Source organism: Micromys minutus, assembly GCF_963924665.1.
Source record: "Micromys minutus genome assembly, chromosome: 3".
In the NCBI taxonomy this organism is placed as follows: domain Eukaryota; kingdom Metazoa; phylum Chordata; class Mammalia; order Rodentia; family Muridae; genus Micromys; species Micromys minutus.
This window is the reverse complement of record NC_137972.1, coordinates 225,768-242,584: the sequence shown is the minus strand read 5'-3', so window position 1 is coordinate 242,584 and position 16,817 is coordinate 225,768. Positions and strand designations below refer to the sequence as shown.

Sequence of the window (16,817 nt, the reverse complement as noted above, 5' to 3'; positions counted from 1 at the left end):
TGTGCCTCCCAACAGATAGTTGGATAAAGATATGTGATATAGATACACAATGAAATGTTATTTAGATATAAAATCAATAAAATTATTTTACTTGACACAAAGTGGAATTGGAGGACATTAGGTTGGGTGATGTAGCTGGCTACTAAATGATTGTTATGCGATCTTGTTAAAGTATTCTGTTTCTGTTATTTATTTATTTATTTATTTATTTATTTCACTCCAATCACTGACCCTTCCCAGTCTCACCTCACAGAGTCCCTTCCCCCACTCTTCCCCTTCTCCTCTCAGAAGGTGCCCTATCTCCCCCCCCCCCCAGTATCCCACAACTCTGTTGAATTAAGCCTCTGCAGGGTTAGGCACATCCCTCCACTGAGGCCAGACATGTCAGATGTGACATGGTTTTAAAAACATCACTATGACACAGGTTCTGCTGCAGGAGCACCATCAAGCTGAATAAAGCATCTTTGGCTTTCTAGTATAGAGATGGAGTTACTCTTTCTTGTATGTTTGTCTATTTTGCCTTTTCTTATATAATATTTGTCCTTAAATATAACTCTAGTAAAAAATTCTGGGAAAGTGATTGAGGGCATTAGTAGAGAAGGAAATGGCTTTGATGTCTATTATGAACAAACTGTTCTGGCCCTGGCTATTCAAGCAGTCAACCCATGCATATTGGGACAAGGGGTTCTGGATGTGGAGGTTGACTGCCTTAATTGTTCTCTGGGAAAATTTAGCCAACTCATGATGATTAAGTTGTACTAAGAAATATTTGAAGCAGAAAATGTTTTTGAGAAACCTGAAGTTTTAGTAGTTAAAAAACATAAAGACACACAAGGAAAAGAAAGACTGGGCTTGGGTCATTAAGGACAAGGATCTCCATAGAAAATACAAAGGACAAGATAGAGGAAGAAATAGCTGGGCTAACTGGATTAATGAGCAATGGTGAGAGCCCCCATATGGGAAGGTCTCTAATAATAGAAAATGTAATCAAGAAATATTACTAGGGAAAACTGGAATATATAAGTATAATAAAAAAGATAAAGAGTGGGTCAAAGAGTTTGGACCTTGTGAGGGTTAGTGTCGGTTAGTGGATTGATGAACTGACCTACCTGGAAAAATTGGAACATATTTATTTGACCCCCTATCATCACCTACCTAAGGAAATTAGGGTATACACTCTAAGACAGAATTTGGGCTTGTGAAGGAGCCCTGGGGAAGCTACAAGGGCAGTTAATACTGCATATGGAAAAGAGTTTGAAAAGCATGATGGAAATAGGTCTTCAGATGAGCTTAATAAACTGGAGAAAGAGATTCTGCAAATTTAGATAAGCTAAAATGTTAATATTACCCTGACCTGTTCAGCATCTTTATGTTTTCATGGTAATACTATCATCGCAAGTTTATGCCTGGATGACTTGTGACTTGGAGGTTTTTCTGAGAGTTAAAAGTTAATGTATAACTTACTTTTGTAGATACTGAACTGTGACTTTTTGTGTGCATTGTGCTTTCTGGTGACATAGTTAAATGAGTTTTTTTTTTCTTTTTAATAATGTGTTTGAGGAAAATAATGAAAAGATTGATTATGTATTATTGCATAACAAGGAAGTATGCCACCTATAAAAGACGGAGGTGAACTCAGAGAGAAAACCTCAGAGCTGTCTCTGAATGCAGCTTCGAAACAAGCCACCTGTCACCCTATGCCTGCATCCTTGCCTGAGACTCTGATTTTGCGCAGATTCTATCCTTCCATTCTCTATGCTTTAAAGGACCAAGGCTGGTCCTTGGCACAGACAAAAGCAGCTCTGTTGTCCACAGGGACAAGCAAAAGCTTAGGAAGAGGCGATTGTCTGCCCCAGTTGTTTGGAGGATCCACATAGAGACTGAGCTGCATACCTGCACTCATCTGTTTTTCTTCAGGCCTCCCGTTGATATCAGCCAGCCTTGGCATATCAAGTTGCAGTAAGAGTAGGTATCTCCTCTCCTATTAAGGCTGGATGAGGCAACCCGGTAGAAGAAAAGTGTCAGAGACAAAGTCAGAGACAGTACCAGCTCCCACTGTTGTGAGTCTCACAAGATCAAGCAAAACAACTGTAACACATATGCAGAAAGCCTAGGTCAGTCCTATGCAGGCTTCCTGGTTGGTGGTTCAGCCTCTGTGAACCCCTATGAGTCCTACTTAGTTGATTCTGTGGGTTTTCTTATATTGTCTGACTCCTCTGGCTTCTAGCTCTCTTCCTCAGGATTCCCCAAGATCTGCCTAATGTTTTCCTGTGGGTCTCTATGTCTGTTTCTGTCAGTTTCTGGGTAGAATCTCTCTGATGTCAATAGGCCTAGATACTAATCTAAAGTATAGCAGAATATAATTAGGTTTTGTTTCATTGATCTCTTTTCTTTTTTCCTGTTGTGTGTAGTTCTTTCTTAGGTCGCTGGGCTATCCAAGCTCTGAGTCCTGGCCCTCCAGGCAATGAGTGTCAGGGGTGGGCTTCCTCTCATGGCACAGGCCTCAAGCTGGATCAGTCATTTGTTGTCTACTCCCACAGTTTCTTCACTATCTTTACCCAGCACACATCTTGTAGGCAGGACATAGTGTAGACTGGATTGGTGTTCTAATTCCTCTGCTGGAAGTCTTGTCTGATTACAGAAGATGTCTGGTTCAGGCTCTGGATCCTCCATTGCTAGAAGTCTTAGCTAGGGTTACCCTCATAGATTCCTGGGAGTTTCCATTGCACTAGGTTTCTAGTTCCTCCTAGAGATGCCTTCCCCCAATTCAGTTGTCTCTCCCAATAATTTCTCCCTCCATCCTACCCCCACCTAGTCACTTCTATTGTCATCCTCCCTTTCATGCACACCCCCTGCCCCACCAATGTTTACTCTGTTTCCCCTTTACAGTTAGATACATGTGTTCCCCCTTGAGATCTCCTTAATACTTAGATTCTCTGGGACTGTGCATGGCTAGTTTTTACTTTACAGCTAATATCCACTTATAAGTGAATACATACCATGTTTGTCTCCTGGCTCTGGGTTACCTTACCCAGGATGATCTTTTCCAGTTCCATCCATTTGCCCACAAATTTCATGATGTCATTGTTTATAACTGTGGTATGGTAAAGCATCCTTTAGGTATATGCCCAAGAGTGGAATAGCTGGGTCTTGACAGAGCTCAATTCTGAGTAACCTCTATATTGATTTCCAAAGTGGCTGTATAAGTTTGCACTCTCACTAGCAGTGGAGGGGTATTACTCTTATTCCTCATCCTTACCAGCATGTGCTATCACTTGAGGTTTTGATTTTAGCTATTCTGAGAGATGTAAGATGGGATCTTAGAATTGTTTTGATTTACATTTCCCTGATGGCTAAGGATGTTAAACATTTCTTTAGGTGCTTCTTGGCCATTTGAGATTCCCCTGTTGAGAATTCTCTGTTTAGATCTGTGCCTCATTTTGTAACTCAATTATTTGGTTTGTTGATGTCTAATTTCTTGCATTCTTTATATATTTTTGCATATCAACCGTCTGCCAGATGTGGGATTTGTTGTAGGGGGCCTGCCCCAGCAATTGACAGATTCTAGAGAGGAGGTAAGGAAAAGGTGAGGAAGAATTGAGGCAGGCACAATGATCAGGAGAATCTTGTAGCCTTGACTGACTAGCAGTCTGGGTGCTTCTTTATTTATACAGAATTCAGTAAGCAGGGATAGATTTACATTGTTCTAAAAAATACAGATCATATCATTTCTTTCCCCATACACATTTACTTTTAATTTTCTCTTGTGTGTCTGGAATCATAAGTTTAGTCATCATTAATAAACCATGATGAACAAAACTAGCTTTTACAATCATTTTCTCTCATCAACCCCATTTAGAGTTTTAAGAATGCAGAGGCATATTTTGCCAAAGCAAGGTTGTATGCGAAATAACAGACTATTCTCAGGCTGGCAGCTCTTGCAGTTTCAAAGGTACTAAACAGAAAGAAAATCTTCAAGTCAGCTTAGGCAGATCACCATGTTCTGAGCAGTGTATTATTAACTTTTAGTGATCAGAGTATCAGTTGTCAATAGGTCTGAGAAAAACCTTCAGGCTAAAGCTTCTACAGTCATTATTTATTCTCTGGTATAATATAATGCTTATATTTTATATCTTTGTAGAACTTACATGTCTAATTTTGGTCTTCTTTCTTTTTTTCTTTTTGTCATAGGTAATTATTTTTTATTTATAACAAATTATTCCCGATTTTTTCTGCTTAAAATTTCTTTGAGACAATTCCATCAGCTTTAGCCAATCCGAGAATAGAATCATCTGACTCGCTTATCCTGCGAATGGCCCCGCAGATGCCATAAGTTTTAAACTGGCCTTTGCACCTGTCAACCTCGGCCACATTCATCTGGATGGACTCGTGGTTCTTGGCAGCGATGATGCGGATGCGGGTCCACAAACTTGCCGGCATCGTTCTGCATTCTGAGGCGGTCCCTGTTTACCAGTTCATAGAGAACACAGAAAGGAAGTCTAATCTTGGTATTCTTTTGTCCTTGGTCATATAATACCACTGTGGCCCCGGGCAAGCTAACTCTTGTAAAAAAGAGGTCCTGATACTTCATTATTTTAACATTTTTTTTTCACACCATTCCTTGCCCATCAATATAAGCTGCCTGTGTATGGCAGAGGTAACTCCAGCCAATCTAACTTTGTTGTTGTATCTTTTTCTTGAGGGGTTTGTCATTTGGTTCCCAGTTTCTCTCTCTCTCTCTCTCTCTCTCTCTCTCTCTCTCTCTCTCTCTCTCTCTCTCTCTCTCTCTCTTACAACTTTTTTTTTTTTAAAAAAGAGAAATACATACACAGATTTTTAAAGGCATTATGGCATAACACTATATGAATATAATTTTTTCAGAACTTAATTATTTTAGAGGTTTGATAGCATGCATTGAAATCCCACTAGTTACCATAAGCATAAAGTATATGTAGGACAGAACGTAACATGGAAACAGTCAGTTTTCTTGGTAAGTATAGATTAAGCATAATGGTCTTTGAAAACCAAAAATTGCAACAAGGCTATATTCGTAGTTCTTAGATTATTAAATATTTAAGGTCCAGGTGTACCGCACTCTGAGAAGGTGCTATACATCTATTTTTTTTCCCAAGAAGGACTGAGGCTTTCATTTTTTGGCCTTTGTTTTTCTTGAGCTTCATATGGCCTGTGAGTTGTTTCTGGAATGTTCAGAGCTTTTTGGGGTTAGTATCTAATTATCAGTGACTGCATATTATGTCTGTTCTTCTGTGACTGGGTTACCTCACTCAGGATGATATTCTCTAGATGCATCCATTTTCTTAGGAATTTCATAAGGTCATTGTTTCTAATAGCTGAGTAGTACTCCATTGTGTAAATATACCACAATGTTTGTATCCATTCATCTACTGAAGGACATCTGGGTCCTTACCAGCTTCTGGCTATTGTAAAAAGGACTGATATGAACATGTGGTGCACATGTCTTTGTTGTATGTTGGAGCATCTCTGGGATTTATGCCCAGAAGTGGAATAACTGGGTCTTCAGGTAGTACTATGTCCAATTTTCTGAGGAAGCACCAGACTGATTTCCAGAGTGGTTGTACCAGTTTACAACCCCACCAACAGTGGAGGAGTGTTCCTCTTTCTCCGAATCCTCACCAGCTGTTATCTGAATTTTTGATCTTAGCCATTCTGACTGGTGTGAGGTGGAATCTCAGGGTTGTTTTGATTTGCATTTCCCTGATGACTAGAGATGTTGAGCACTTACTTAGATGCTTCTCAGCCATTCGATACTCCTTAATTGAGAATTTTTTGTTTAGCTCTGTACCCATTTTTTAATAGGATTGTTTGATTCTCTGGTGTCTAACTTGTTGAGTTCTTTGTATACATTGGATATTAGACTTCAATCAGATGTGAGGTTGGTAAAGATCTTTTCCCAATCTGTTGGCTGCCATTTTATTTTCTTGACAGTGTCCTTAGCCTTACAGAAACTTTTCAGTTTCATTAAGTCCCATTTTTTGATCTTTGATCTTAGAGCACAAGTCATTTGTGTTATGTTCAGGAAAAATTTCCCTGTGCCTATGTGTTCTAAGGTTTCCCCTAACTTCTCTTCTAATAGTTTCAGGGTACCTGGTTTAACGTGGAGATATTTGACCCACTTGCACTTGAGTTTTGTACAAGGAGATAAGAAAGGGTCTATTTTCATTCTTCTGCATGCTGAGTGCCAGTTGAACCAATACCATTTGTTGAAGAGCCTGTCCTTTTTCCATTGAATGTTTACAGCTCCTTTGTCTAAAATCAAGTGACCATATGTGTGAGGGTTTATGTTTAGATCTTCTATTCTGTTCCATTGGTCAACGTGCCTATCTGAACCAGTACCATGCGGTTTTTAACACAATTGCCTTGTAATATAGCTTGAGGTCAGGGATGGTGATTCTCACAGATGTTTTCTTGTTGTTGAGGATGGATTTTGATATTCTAGGTTTTTGTTATTCCAGATGAATTTGCAAATTGCTCTTTCCAACTCTATGAAGAATTGAGTTGGAATTTTGATGGGGATTGCATTGAATGTGTAGATTGCGTTTGGTAAGGTTGCCATTTTGTGTGTTGATCCTTCCAATCCATGAGCATGGGAGATCTTTCCATTTCTGAGATCTTCAATTTCCTTCTTCAGAGATTTGAAGTTCTTGTCATACAGGTCCTTCACTGTCTTAGTTAGAGTCACACCAAGGTATTTCATACTTTTTGTGACTATTATGAAGGGTATCCTTTCCCTAATTTCTTTCTCCACATGTTTGTCCTTTGAGTAGAGGAAGGCTACTGATTTTTTTGAGTTAATTTTATATTTAGCCATTTTGCTGAACTTGTTTATCAGCTGTAGAAGTTCTCTGGTGGAATTTTTGGGGTCACTTACATACACTATCATGTCATCTGCAAATAGTGATATTTTTACTTCTTCCTTTCTGATTTGTATCCCTTTGATTTCCTTTTGCTGTTTAATTACTGCGGCCAGGACTTCCAGTACTAAGTTGAATGGGTAGGGGGAGAGTGGGTAGCCTTGTCTAGTCCCTGATTTTAGTGGGATTGCTTCAAGTTTCCCACATTTATGTTTGATGTTGCCTATTGGTTTAATGTATATTGCTTTTATTATGTTTAGGTATGGGCCTTCTTTCCAAGACTTTTAACATGAAGGGGTGTTGAATTTTCTCAAATGCTTTCTCAGCATCTAGTAAGATGACCATGTAGTTTGTTTCTTTGAGTTTGTTTATATGGTGGATTACATTTATGGATATCCATATATTAAACTAACCCTGCATCCCAGGGATGAAGCCTAATTGATCATGGTGAATGATCATTTTGATTTGTTCTTGGATTCAGTTTGCAAGGATTTTGTTGAGTATTTTTGCAGCAATGTTTATAAGTGAGATTGGTCTGGAGTTCTCTTTCCTTGTAGGGTCTTTGTGTGGTTTAGGAATGAGGGTTAATGTGGCCTTGAAAAATGAGTTGTATAGTGTTCCACTTGACTCTATTTTGTGGAATAGTTTGGAGAGTATTGGTATTAGGTCGTCAATAAATGTCTGATAGAATTCTGTACTGAACCCATCTGGACCTGGGTTTTTTTTGGTTGGCAGGCTTTTGATGACTGCTTCTATTTCTTTAGGTGTTATGGGATTATTTAGATGGTTTAACTTTAGTATCTGGTATCTGTCTAGGGATTCATCCATTTCCTCCAGATTTTCCAGTTTTTTGTTTGTTTGTTTGTTTGTTTTTTGAGTATAGGCTTTTGTAGTAGGATCTGATGATATCTTGAATTTCCTCAGTTTCTGTTATTATGTCTCCACATTCATTTCTCATTTTGTTAATTTGGATACTCTCTCTTTGCACTCTAGTTAGTCTGGCTAAAAGTTTATCAATCTTGTTATTTTTATCAAAGAACCAGCTCTTGGTTTTGCTGATTCTTTGAATGGTTCTTTTGTTTCTATTTGGTCAATTTCTGCTCTGAGTATGATTATTTCTTGCTGTCTACTCCTCTTGGGTATATCTACTTCTTTTTGTTCTGGAGTTTTAAACTGTGCTGTCAAGTTTCTAGTGTATCCTCTCTCCATTTTCTTTTTGGAAGCACTCAGAGCTATAAGTTTTCCTCTTTGTACTGCTTTCATTGTGTCCCATAGGTTTGGGAATGTTGTGCTTTTATTTTCATTAAATTCTAGAAAATCATTAATTTCTTTTTATATTTCTCTCTGACCATGCTATTGTTTAGTAGAACATTGTTTAGTTTCCATGTGTATATGGGCTTTTTGTTTTCTTTGTTGTTATTAAAGACCAGCCTTAGTCCATGGTCATCTGATAGAATGCATGAAAGTATTTCAACATTCTTATATCTATTTAGGCTTGTTTTGTGACCGATTGCATGGTCAATTTTGGAGAAGGTGCCATGAGGTGCTGAGAAGGAGTATTCTTTTGTTTTAGGGTGAAATATTCTGTAGATGTCTATTAATTTCAATTGGTTCATAACCTCTGCTAGTTTCACTGCATCCTTGTTCAGTTTCTGCTTCCATGATCTGTCCATTGATGAGACTGGGATATTGAGGTCTCCTACTATTATTGTGTTTGGGTTTAATGTATTTTTTGAGTTTTAGCAGGGTTTCTTTTATGAATATGGGTGCTCTTGTATTTGGACCATATATGTTAAGGATTGAGAGTTCCTCCTGATAAATTTGCCCTGTAATGAGTCAAAAGTGTCCTTCCTTATCTTTTTTGATAACTTGTGGTTGAAAATCTACTATATTCGATATTAGAATGGCTACTCCAGCTTGTTTCTTGGGCCCATTTGCTTGAAAGTTTTTTTCCCACCCTTTTACTCTTAGATAGTGTCTGTCTTTGTCTCTATGATGAGTTTCCTGTATGCAGCAAAGTGCTGGGTCCTGTTTATGCATCTAGTCTGATAGTCTATGTCTTTTTATTGGGGAATTGAGTCTATTGATGCTAAAAGATTAAGGAATAGTGATTGTTGTTTTCTGTTATTTTCATTGTTAGAAGTAGACTTATTTTTGTGTGTTCTTCTTCTTTTGGTTTTCTTGCTTAGTTATTTTCTTGTTTTTACTAAGATGTAGTTTCCCTCCTTGTATTGGATTTTCCACCTATTATTCTTTGTAGTGCTAGATTTGTGGTCAGATACTGTGTAAATTTAGTTTTGTCTTGGAATATCTTGGTCTTTCCATCTATGGTGATTAAGAGTTTTGCTGGGTATAGCAGCTTGGGCTGACACTTGTGTTCTCTTAGGGTCTGTATGATGTCTGTCCAGAATCTTCCAGCTTTCATAGTCTCTGTTAAGAAGTCAGGTGTAATTCTGATTGGTCTGCCTTTATATGTTACATGACCTTTTTCTCTCACTGTTTTTAGTATTCTTTCTTTGTTTTGAACACTTAGCGTATTGACTATTATGTGTTGGGAAGAATGTCTTTTATGGTCCACTCTATTTGGAGTTCTGTATCCTTCTTTTATGCTCATGGTCATCTCTTTCTTAAGGGTATGGAAGTTTTCTTCTATGATTTTGTTGAAGATATTTACTGTGCCTCTTAGTTTATATTCTTTTTTATCAAAGAACAATTTCATTTTTATTTTTTAAAATACCAGGAACCTTGAAAACCTGAAAGTCCAACTGTACCAGAACAAAATGCAGTAAAACTATCTGAAAACTGTATTCAGCTTTAGAGAAACATGTCCTACAGGACCAGGGTAACTCCTTTGCCTGCAGAGTAAGACAGGCATGCTGACCCCCAGCAGGGGGATTAAGTTTCTGCTTCTTTACTTTCTGTCTTCACTGCTCTAGTTATAAACTAGTCACTGAGTTCCTACCTTGGGATCACCTGTAAACTAGCACACTGAAGTCAGTGAAGACTAAGTTGGCAAATCTGAAAGCAAAGCAAACTTAGTGAGTGAATTTAGGTCCCAAGAGCACACAGCACACACAGTATTACAGGTGAAGAGCACATCACACTTGGGGGTCACTGACAAAAGTAAAAGGGCAATGAAAGCGAAGTATGGATCAAGATCTCCAGCGCAGTAACTCGCTAAGCTCCAGAACTTCCTGTCTGAGCAAACAGTAACTTATCCTCAGGTCCTTTGTCATACACTATTAAAAAAAAGTTCCTCTATCTTGGGCAAGCCACAAGAAAGCACCAAGATCCTCTCTCCTCCTGTTCCCCCAAGTGAGTCTAAGGCCTATCCTTTCAAGATGGTTTCAATCTCTGACCAGAGTTAACATGTCAAACACCCAAGGATGGTCTAGTTCCATATACACTAGCAAGATACTGTATAGTGTCTGCTTCTTCCTTATCCTCTTGGTCTGGCTCACCAAGCAAGTCTCTAGCTGTGTGACACAGTATATGCTCTCATGTCACTAGCTTTTTACTTAACTTCCTTAGCATTTATACTATGTCTGAACGTGTATTAAGATTTAAGAACAAACCCATTTCCCAACCTGGATAGTTTGTTTTACAGCAGTTACTGGCCCCTTCTACCTTCCAGTCTCTGTCTGAGGAGAACTCGAAAGCACCACGAGCTGATGATCCAGCGAAACCCTGGTACAGTGGCTTTCTTTCCTGGTTTTTGTACTAGGATATGGAAGTGACCAGCAGTGATTCCTCATCCCTAACCTTACCAGAAACACCCACAGTCTACACCTAGAGCAGTCTTCTGCCTCATATCTTCTCTAAAAAACTGTAGCAATGAGCATCAGATTTGCTCTTAACATACACAAAACAAAAACAGAAACAAAAAAAAAAAATCCCAAAATGATTCCCATAAAATCCAGTGTACACTTCCTATGTGTACGATGGAACAGTAGGGACAGTTACACACCAGCTGGCAGTGCTCAAGAGGAAACCAGAGAGTTACTGAGGAGCAGAGGTCAGCGCCATCCATCCTCCTAGCACCCTCCCCAGGAAACAGTACAGAACTCTGCACACACCAACATACAGGCCTGGAATGGCTCTAACAAAACTGACAACTGGGATTGTGAGATCAGTATGGATCAGCGCACAAAAGTCAAAGTGTATTACCACAATTCCACATGGAACCCCAGCTGAGACCACCTCCCCTGCAGAATGACCTATGAGAGCTCATCTTCATTTGTTTTGGGTCCTTCTGAGACTTGAGTTTCAGGTTCAGGTTTAGCTCTGCTCTCACTCCCAGCCTGGGTTTGGACCCTGGCTCTGTCTGCCCCAGCTCCTTGATATTCTCTGGTGCCACCTGTTGGTTATTTTTCCCTTCTGGGGGGTCACTTTGATTCAACTTGCTATCGGGTTCCAATTTTGCTTCTTTGCCATTTCCCAGCTTTGGAGGAGGCTGTGAGTCTTTTGCACTCTTCACTACTTCTTAGAGGTTATATTTTCTGAACAGCACATAATCTTTTACAACACTCAGGCAGCACACAGCTTTGATGATTTCCACTACCACCGTGTATTCTGGATTAGAGAGATCCACTTTGTTTTCTGAATTGAGGCTGCCCACTATTCCTCCCAATTCTTTAATAACTTCTTCTCTACTCATATGGCTATTATTTCGAGATTTGTATACAATTTGAAATGTCCCTTTGTTTGGGGCTTTAAACCAGGGTTCCAGAAATGTTTCTGCATATTTTTTCATATCTTCTAAGAATGCTTTACATGTGCCTGAGATGGGTAACATTCACAGAATAACTCGTGTCTTCTTTTTCTTGGTTTTGTACATATCCTGGAGAATATGATGTACTAATTTCTCAGGTTCTATCCCAAGCGTCCTGATGAAGACTACATTGTTTGCTCCACTCTCCACTGACTGGAATCTTCTTAGTCTCTTCTCTGTAGAAGTCTTAAGGTCACCAACTTTTTTTTCAAGGCAGTCCACATCGTCATCTTCTCCCTCACTTCCAGAGGGCTGCTGGTCCTTGTCTATAAACTTTTCGGGCCCGTACACATCGTCGCCATACTCGTTGAGCAGGCTGTAGGCCTCCTCCACGCACTTGCTCTCATTCATGTTGCAGGTGATGAGGATGCCCTGAAGGCCGGGCTCCAGCTGCAGTGGTCCGCCTGCATCACAGCGTCAGGCCAGCTTGGCCGGCCGGCAGGAACTGGGATTTGCCTTTGTGCTTTCCACTGACCAGCTGAGGGGACTGCTGGGCAGGGGCCGCCATGCTTTCTACAATCCACGTTCCTTGGCGTCTTCCAGTTTATATTCTTTGCCCTCTTCTATTCCTATTATCCTTAGGTTTTGTCTTCTCATTGTGTCCTGGATCTCCTGGACATTTTGGGTTAGGAGCTTTTTGGCTTTTGTATCTTCTCTGACTGTTTTGTCTATGTTTTCAATGTTGTCTTCGACCCCAAGATTCTCTCTTCCATCTCTTGTAGTCTGTTGGAGATGCTTGCATCTGTGACTCCTGGTTTCTTATTTTGGTTTTTTTACCTCCAGGGTTGTCTCTTTTTGTGTTGTCTTTATTTTTTCTATTTCCATTTTCAATTCCTTCATCACCTTCATTCTGTTTTCCTCTAGTTCTTTGATTTCTTTGAGTGTTTTTTGTGTTTTCTCTTTAAAGGCTTCTAGTTGTTTATGGCTGTACTCCAGTTCTTCTTTGAGTTATTCATGCTCTTCTCAAAGATCTCCATCATCTTGAGGTATGATTTCAGGTCTGAGTCTTCTTTTCTGGAATGTTTGGCATTCCACTGCTTGCTGTGATGGGAGAGCTGGGTTCTGATGTTGTCAGATTGTCTTGGTTTCTATTGCTTAAGTTCTTTCGCTTTCCTCTTGCCATCTTGTTTTCTGTGATTATACCTGGTCTTGTCACTGATTAGTAGCTGTCTCTCCCATGTACCAGTCCTGTGTCCCTGGATCTCCACTGTTCCAGGTTGCAAATGGCTTGAGCGTTTGGTTCGCATGCAAGGGCTTTCTGGGCAGATACCAGGTCCCTATGGCAGAGTTCCTGCTCCCCTGAACCAACCTGAGGGCTGCACCTTCTGCGTGCTGGATCTAGCCCTCTCTGAGCCTTGGCTACTCATAGCGTAGTCTTGCCAGGCCTGTGTCCCTGGATTTCCGCTGTTCCCGGTGGCCATAAAAAAATTTTTTTAAGAGTCGATTCTTTGACAAAATCAGCAAGATAGACAAACCCTTAACCAAATTAACTAAGAGGCATCAAGATAATATCCAAATTAACAAAAGCAGAAATGAAAAGGAGGACATAACAACAGACACTGAAGACATCATTAGGTTATATCCTGTACTATACAAAGTTAGTAAATCTAAAAGAAATGGCCAATTTTGTAGATGTATACCACTTACCAAAGTTAAATCAAGATCAGATAAACAATTTAAATAGACTATAACTCCTAAGGAAATAGAAGTAGTTATTAAAAATCTCCCAAGAAACAAGCCTGTGACCAGATGAATTTCAAAGAAGAGCTAATAACAATACTCCTCAGATTACTCCACAAAATATAAACAAAAGGAACACTGCCAAATTTATTTTATGGGGCCACAGCCACTTTGATACTCAAACCACACAAAGACCCAACAAAGAAAGAATTACAGATCAATTTCCATTATAAACATCAATGCAAAAATACTCAATAAAATTCTTGCAAATGGAACATTGCATTAGATGCTGAAAAAGCCTTTGACAAAACCTAACACCCCTCCAAAATAAAATTGTTGAGCGATCAGGAATATAAGGCACATACCTAAACATAAGAAAGGCAATATACAGCAAGCTGATAGCCAACGTCAAATTAAATGGAGAGAAAATTAAACCAGTTCCACTAAAATCAGGGACATGGCTATTCATTCTGTCCATATCTATTCAATACAGCATTTCAAATTTTAGTTAAAGCAATAATACAACTAAAGGAGATCAAGGGAATATAAATTGGAGAGGAAAAAGTTAAAGTACCACTATTTACAGATGATACAATAGTATTTATAGTTGACCCCAAAAATTCTACTAGGGAACTCCTTTAGTTGATAAACACCTGTAGTGCAGTGGCTGGATACAAAATTAACTTAAAAAAAAATTCCATAGCGCTCCTATATACAAATGATAAATAGGCTGAGAAAGAATCAGGGAAAGAAAACCTGTCACATTAGCCACAATATATATAAAATACCCTGGAGTAACTCTAGATGTTTCAAGTGAAAAAGACCTGTCTGACAAGAACTTCCATTTTTGAAGAAATAAATTGGAGAAGATATTAGAAGGGAAAGATTTCCCATGCTTATGAATCAATAGAATTAACATAGTAAAAATGACCCTCTTACCAAAAGCAATCCACAGGTTCAACACAATCCCCATCAAAATTCCAACAATACTTTACAGATCTTGAAATAATGATACTCAACTTCATATGGAAAAATAAAAAAAATCCAGAGTAGCTAAAACAATACTGAACAATAAAAGAACTTCTGAAGGTATTACCTTCCCTAATTTTAATCTGTACTACAGAGGAATAATAATAAAAACCACATGGTATTGGCATAAAAACAGACTGGTTGAACAATGGAATCAAATCAAAGACCCAGAAGTAAATCCACACACCCATGGATATTTGATTTTTCACAAAAAAAAAAAAAAAAAAAGAAAGAAAAATCCAAAAATTATGCAATTGGGGGAAAAAAAGCATCTTCAACAAATGGTGCTGGTCTAACTGGATGTCAGTATGTAGAAGAATGCAAATAGATTGATATCTATCACCTTGTACAAAATTTAAGTTCAAATGGATCAAAGACCTCAGTATAAAACCAGATACACTAAACCTAATAAAAGACAAAGTGGGGAATAGCCTTGAACACATTGCACAGGAGACAGCCATCTAAACAGAAGACCAATAGCACAAGTACTAAAATCTACAATTAATAATTGAGACCTCATGGAATGCTCCAACATACAACAAAGACACATGCACCACAATGTTCATAGCAGCCCTATTTACAATAGCCAAAAGCTGGAAAGAACCCAGATGTCCTTCAGTAGATGAATAGACACAAAAATTGTGGCATATTTACACAATGGAGTACTACTCAGCTATTAGAAACAACGAGTTTATGAAATTCCTAAGAAAATGGATGCATCTAGAGAATATCATCCTGAGTGAGGTAACTCAGTCACAGAAGAACAGACATAATATGCAGTCACTGATAATTGGATACTAACCCTAGAAAGCTCTGAACACCCCAGAAACAACTCACAGGCTATATGAAGCTCAAAAAAAAAAAAAAAAAAAAAAAAAAAAAGAAAGCCTCAGTCCTTCTTAGGAAAAAAATAAATGTATAGCACCTTCTCAGAGTGTGGTACACCTGGACCTTAAATCATTAATAATCCAAGAGCTAAGATAAAAGCCTTGTGGCAATTTTTGGTATTCACAGATCATTATGCTTAATCTATACTCAACAAGAAATGTTTCCATCTTAAGTTCTGTCCTTCATATACTTTATGCTTATGGTAACTAGTGGGATTTCAATGCATGCTATCAAACCTGTAAAAGAATTAAGTACTGACAAAAATATTCATATAATATTTTGCCAAAATGCCTTAAAATCTGTATATGTATCCCTCTTTTGAAAAAATAAAGTGGTAAGAAAAAATACAAAAACACTTAAAAAAAGATTTATTGATCTTATTGATACGAGTACATTGTAGTGTTTTTAGACACACCAGAAGAGAGCATCAGATCCCATTACAGATGGCTGTGAGCCACCATTTAGTTGGTAGGAATTTAACTCAGGACCTCTGAAAGAGTAGTGGATGCTCTTAATCACTGAGGCATTTCTCCAGCCCCCAAGAATCAACTCTTTTGTTTTATTGATTCTTTGTATTACTCTGTTTCTATTTTATTGATTTCATTTTGATTATTATTTTTTGCCTTCTACTCCTCTTGGGTGTGTTTGCTTCTTTTTGTTCTAGAGTTTCTGGTATGCTTTAAGTTGCTAGTATGAGATCTCCTTAATTTCTTTCCAATTGCACTTAGTGCTTTAAATCTTCCATTTAGCAGTGCTTTCATTGTGTCCCATAAGTTGTGCTATGTTGTGCCTTCATTTTTCATTTAATTCTAGGAAGTCATTACTTTCTTCCTTTATTTCTTTTTTGAACTAATGGTCAGTCAGTAGAGAGCTGTTTAGTTTTTTGGTTTTTTTTTTGTTTGTTTGTTTGTTTTGTTTTGTTTTTTTTATTGCTGAAGTCTAGCTTTCTATAGATTCTACTCACTTACCTAAAATTTTCATCTCCAGGAATTCCTCAGTTTGTTCCTCAGTTTGTGTTTTCTTTATTGCTTCTATTTCCATTTTCAAGTCTTGAACTGTGTTATTCATTTCCTTCACCTTTTTGTTAGTATTTTCCTGGAGTTCTTGAAGAGATTTATTTATTTCTTCTATAAGGGCCTGTCATCTTCATAAGATTAGATTTAAGGTCACTTTCTTGTGCTTCTGTTGGTAACCCACCCCCACACATAGTGCCAACTGGTTATGAAGATATACCCCTGTTTTCTCAGTTGTTAACCACTGTGCTGGTAGTGCCAGGTGTAGTGGTAGTCCCCAGCAGATACATGTGCACTTCTTACTACTGCCCAAGTGCTCTGGATTCTTGAATGAAACACACACATGCAGCCTTCTATTTTAATATGCCTTTAACAGTGCAATGGCTAGGCCACTCCCAAACTTCCATGTTGCTAATGCCTCCCCTCCAGTACTCCAAATTATTTTTTTACTAAAATCTATATTCCATTTTTACTACCCTAGACCCAATCAAGGGGCCCCTTGGAGCTGCTCTTCCCAAGCAATTATATGGTTGTATCCTCTCA

At 38.5% G+C, this 16,817-nt stretch overlaps 1 protein-coding gene and 1 pseudogene across 2 annotated transcripts in view; one reads left to right on the top strand and one right to left on the bottom strand.

Moving 5' to 3' along the window:
- Positions 1-16,817, top strand: part of LOC308418690 (centromere protein W-like) — a gene marked incomplete at its 3' end in the record, with an annotated part of 58,295 nt that overhangs the window by 19,168 nt on the left and 22,310 nt on the right. The gene's annotated exons all lie outside the window — the stretch shown is intronic.
- Positions 11,111-12,172, bottom strand: LOC308419091 (THUMP domain-containing protein 1-like; annotated as a pseudogene). Its single transcript has one exon. The product of its transcript is annotated as a THUMP domain-containing protein 1-like (transcript).